Source organism: Cervus canadensis, chromosome X (assembly GCF_019320065.1).
Source record: "Cervus canadensis isolate Bull #8, Minnesota chromosome X, ASM1932006v1, whole genome shotgun sequence".
NCBI lineage: Eukaryota > Metazoa > Chordata > Mammalia > Artiodactyla > Cervidae > Cervus > Cervus canadensis.
In genome coordinates, this window is record NC_057419.1 from 119,950,901 (window position 1) to 119,956,452 (window position 5,552).

The window sequence follows — 5,552 nt, forward strand, 5'->3', positions numbered from 1 at the left end:
CATAGATGGCAGCCCACCAGGCTCCTCCGTCCCTGGGATTCTCCAGGCAAGAATACTGGAGTGGGTTTCCATTTCCTTCTCCAATGCATGCATGCATGCTAAGTCACTTCATTCGTGTCCGACTCTGTGTGACCCCATAGATGGCAGCCCACCAGGCTCCTCCGTCCCTGGGATTCTCCAGGCAAGAATACTGGAGTGGGTTTCCATTTCCTTCTCCAATGCATGCATGCATGCTAAGTCACTTCATGCGTGTCTGACTCTGTGCGACCCCATAGATGGCAGCCCACCAGGCTCCTCCGTCCACAGGACTCTCTAGGCAAGAATACTGGAGTGGGTTGCCATTTCCTTCTCCAAATATGCTGTCTAGGTTGGTCATAACTTTTAAGAGTAGAATCTACTTCCCACAGCTCCTGGGTCTCCTGAAAGTAGACCTAGCCTTCAAAGCCAGATGTTCTGGGGCTTATCTTCCTGGTTCAGGACTGCTAGGCTGAGCTGGGGAGCCTGAGGAGGGCCTCAGACCCCTTCCTCCTTGGGGAGAACCTCTGCAATTGTTCTCATTCTCGCATTTGTGGCTTGCCCACTGAGGGTTGTGGGTCTTGACTGTACTGTACCTCCATCCCTCTTACCTGTCTCCTTGTGATTCCTTTTTTATATCTTTAGTTGTAGGAGATATTTTCTGGTAGATCTTTCTCATCAAAAGTTTTTATGTAAATAGTTGTAATTTTGGTGTGCCTATGAAACTGGAAATGGCAACCCACTCCAGTATTCTTGCCTGGAGAATTCCATGGGCAGAGGAGCCTGACAGGCTACAGTTTATGGGGTCGCAAATAATCAGACACAACTGAGTGACAGCACTATGAGAGTAGATTGGCTCATGGTCTTTCTACTTTGCCATCTTGAAACAATCCTCTAAAATATTTTTCTTGTGATTGTTTTCCAACCATTTTAAATTATAAAAGCCATTCTTAGCTTATAGGCTATATAAAAATAAGCTGTGGGCCAGATTTGGCCCCTAGCTTATAGTTTTTGCTTATACATGGTTTGATCAGTGGTCTGTCAAGAGACGTGTGGGAATATAATGTTAAATTTTTATTTCTATTTACTTAATATTTGTTAAGATTTTCTAGTTTTGTAATCTCATATAATCATTATAATGACACTTATGTGACTCCTGGTGTTCATAATAATATTATTAGTATTTCCAGTTTTGGATTAGGTAACTGAGGTAAAGAGAGGTTGAAAAACGTGTTTAACATCATGAGCTCATGAATGACAGAGTCAAGATTTGATTACAGGCAGTTCAGTGTCAAATATCCACCCACTGAACATACTGAAAATATTTCCATGTGGGGGATGGGATCACAGTGTGGAGAGCCCTGATCTATAACATAGAGACTGTGATAAGGTTCCCCAGAGAAAGAGAACCAATAGGAGGTATATATAATAGAAAAAGATTTGTTGTGAGGGATTGGCTTGCATGATTGCAGAGGCTAAGGAGTCCAAATTCTGTAGCTAGGTGGACATCCAGGAGCCGATTGTATACACATAAGTCAAGTCTGAAGGTCTGAGCACCAGGAGAGATGGTGATGTAAATTCCAGTCCAGAAGCTGGCAGGCCTGAGCCCCAAGAATGGTCAATATTTTAGTTCAAGTCTGAAGGTAGGAATAGACCAATACTCTAGGTTAAGCAGTCAGATAGGAGTTCTCTCTTCTTAGTATACCTTCACCGGATTAGACATGGCCTACTCATATTAATGCATGCCATTTGCTTTACTCAGTCTCACATTAATTTCATCCAAATATATCTTCATAGACACACCCAGAATACTGTTTGACCAAATATCTGGGCACCCTGTGGTCCAGTCATGTTGATACATAAAATTACCCATCACTTGGCAGGATATCTCTTACTAGGTAAATCTGTTTTGTCTTCTGTGCTGTTGTGAAATTATAGTCTTACATGGATGGTGAAGTGTAAACTCTAACACTGAGGTGCTGGTGGACATCCAATGTTTACAACTTTCTGGATCTGCTCATAGCATGTCCCAAGCCACTCTCTATGTCCTGGGCTACCTAGTCTATACTATTATGTGCTTTTAGTGCTTCAGTTTTTATGAACTTTCTTTTATATCAATCCACTTTTCTTACTAAAGCAATCCTGGTCTTAAACAGAAATCTTGCTGATGAACACAAGCATTTTTGAAATGTTTTTTGAAAAAAACTAGAGCAATGGACACTGAGACAAGCATTTGAGAAAGCTGGATTTCCTTATTGTCTTTGCTTAAAGGGAGGCATCTCTCAAGCTCTCTGCTTGCTCACCCTGGTCAGTGAGGATGTCTGTTCATTCAGTAAGCAATATTTCTAATTGTGTTAATTTTCTTGGGTGCTGTTTGGTTGAAGCAGGGTGAGTTTGAAGGTTAAACTATGTCAGGGCATGTGTCCATTTCATTTTTCATCCTAAATCCTGTTATCTGCTCTGGTTCCAAATCTGTTACATTTTCTCTAAAAAGTGCAGGTAAGAGAAAAAAGAAAGATACGAGGCAAAGGTCAGTGTGGATTGGGGAGCCTGCAGGCTCCTGCTCAGAACTGCTCTGCTCAGCCTCCTCTGGAATGTGGCAAATTAGGACAGGTACCTTGGTTGTCAGGGCACAGTCAGAGCCCTAGAACCGTAAGGCCAGGAGGAGGAGTCAAGGGTCAGTACCAGAGAAGATAATCAGTCTCAGCCTGCCATCACCCACCCTCACAATCCCCTGCAGCCTGCTTCCCTTTGTATAAAATAGGTCTCTGGGGTACGTGGGTGGCTGGGGATAGAGGCAGAGAAGCTGCATACCATGTGTTTGGCCGTTGCTGGCCCAGAGAAGAGCCCTCTGGAAGCTTTGCTGAAAATCAAGGAATGTGGGAGGGAAGATGTTCACAGAATGAAAGTAGTGAAGCTGTGTCAGGGCATCCAGAGTCAGAACAAAGGAGAGCTCCTGAAATGCTCTGGCCACATCTCATTTGACTCATCCACTCCCCACCCCCCGCGCAATCTTGTACCCTATCCTCAATTGAAAGGCAGTTGGGTTGTTATGCACTGCAAGCCCAAGAGCCTGGAGAGAGAGAGAGAATGCTAGAAGGGGTCTGCACAGGGGATCCTACAAAGTAGAGTTGTTTGAATAACAAAAAGCAAAGAACACAATAGGAGACCAACCCGGAGAACTAGGGCAGAGCTGAGGAGTCCTGAAACAGCAGAAGGGAGATGCAGGAAATGGTATATAAAGCAACTGTGGTTTCTCTAAAAGTGGGCTTTTGCTTTATTTTTCATCTCTCAAAAGGTGTCAACTAAAGAAAACCTTACAACTCCTGTGGGCTGCTGGATCTCAAAGGGAAATGAATTATTTAGAAGTGTGATGAATAGTTCATCAAACCTTCCTCCAACAGGGTTGCTGCTTAGGCTCAGAGTAATTGGTCATGAGCGGAAGGGAGCAGGCCCTTTTCTCGATGATTCTTTCTTCTTCCGCCCACCTAGAAGGGGGGCAGAAGTGGGAGGGGGAGGGTGACAGCCCCAGGTTGATCTTTCATCTCAACTGGAAAGAACAGACCGGCAGAGCTCAAAACAGAGGTCATTCCTAGGACCGGCCTGCAGGGGGAGCCAGCGACCTACAGTGAAGCAAGCTCTCTTCCAAAGGGAGCCTCTTCCCTGGGAGGGCTCCAAGGAAGCCTCAGAGTTGCCCTGAATCCCAGTCTCCCATCCGGTGGAGCAGGCATCAGGCGCTTGCAAGACCATTTCAGCCTCCTCTTTCCCTGATTGCAGGCCCTGGGGGCTTCTGGAGTCTGTAGGGTGAAAGTTGGCTAACAGAAAGAGAAATGCCACGCCACATCTAGCTACAGAGATCTGCACCCAACCCTGCCTTTGAACCCCCACCCCTTGTTTAAGCCTTGTTTAACCCCCACCCCAATCTTCCCTCCCTCCGCCACTGCTGTCTCCCACACAGCACCCCCCAATCCACACCCATGGAGCTGCACATTTAGTGGAAATGTTCAAAGGGATGGGCCCAGCCTTATGAAAACAGATTTCAGACTGCAGAAGCTGCCTCTTTTTAAAGGCAAAGAAAGAAAGGGCATGATCAGAGTTTATACAATCGCTGATGGGATTGGAGAAAGACAGACAAGAGCTGTACTGGCCTCAGCCTGATCAATAGATAAGGTGAGAGGCAGTTGAATAGACCACCTCCCTTTAGTCTGTCAAATGTGGGTTCAGATCAGGGCTCTGTGCCTAAGCTGTTGGACCTTGGACTGGTTCACATAACCCTTCTGAGCCTCAGTTTCCCTGTCTCTAACTCAGGAATAACACCTGCCTCACAAGGATATTAAGGATTAAATGAACTAACTTTTGCAAGGTGGTTGCTCTGTCATAAACATTTGATGAATGCTAGCTGTTGCTGTTGTTATTTATATTATTATTATTCTACTCCCAGGTTTGCCATAGATCCCATGGGCAGTTGGGCAGAAGAATGTCATTGGCTCTGGGAAAACCCACTGCTTGCTGTTGGATAAAAATATTCATGTCCGGATCATAGGTCCTCTCTCCTTTTCTAGGTGCTGGATGGCTTTTCTTGTATCAAACTGCTGTTTTCATCCTAATGTTTTCTCTCTGTCTCTGTCCTTCCCTTCTGCCTGTTGTGTTCAGGGAAAACTTTTCTGAGGTCTGAGGCAGTGTCTGCCTTATAGTGCCACATTTTATTATTAAAGGATTTGCATTCTATTACTAAGCCCCGCTGGGCCAAATTTCATTACCTACCATTCCAAATCAAACTTCATTTCACACAAAGAAGACTAATTTAACAACACATACATGCACAAACAATAATAAGGGTCCCGGTTGACTCCCGTTCTTCCAAAAGATTTAGAAAATCATTTAGTACAATTATTCCTAATATGCTGCCCATCAACTCTGAGATAAGTCTGTTAAAAAAAAAACCAACAAAACAGCTGCAGTTATTTCACGTAAAGTAATGGATTAAGATGATAAATCTGAGGAGACCTGCCTTGCAAAGGATTGAACTAACTCAATCCTTTTTCATTCTTGGGAATTGGCACTTTTGACACGGGAGACGTGTCCTAAGTAGGAGCACGTTATGTCTCCCAGTAACTGAGAAAACTAGCAAATGTGGGATCAATATTGTGGGAATCTTGTGAGCTCCGTTGCTAAAGGAGCCTGGTAACTGTGGCTGGCTATTTTTTTTCTGCTCAGTGCTACAGTGTTCTCTGTGGCTGAGGGACAGCAAGCTTGCTGTCAGTTAAAGAGCCTCAGGTAAGAACAAATCATTCTCAGGCTTCTGTGTGTGAGTCAAGGTCTCTGTGGCAAGGAGGCTTCCAAAATACCCACTATTAGGTATGATTGTGTGTTCATCCACTCATTACCTTGCTGTTTACCCCTAGTGCTCATCCATTCATCACCTTGGTGTTTACCCCTAGCATCCACCCTATTATAGGCAGGGAACTACAGAAAGGACTAAAACATATTCTCTGCCCTCAGGGAGCTTACAGTCGTCATGGAGACAGGCACATGTA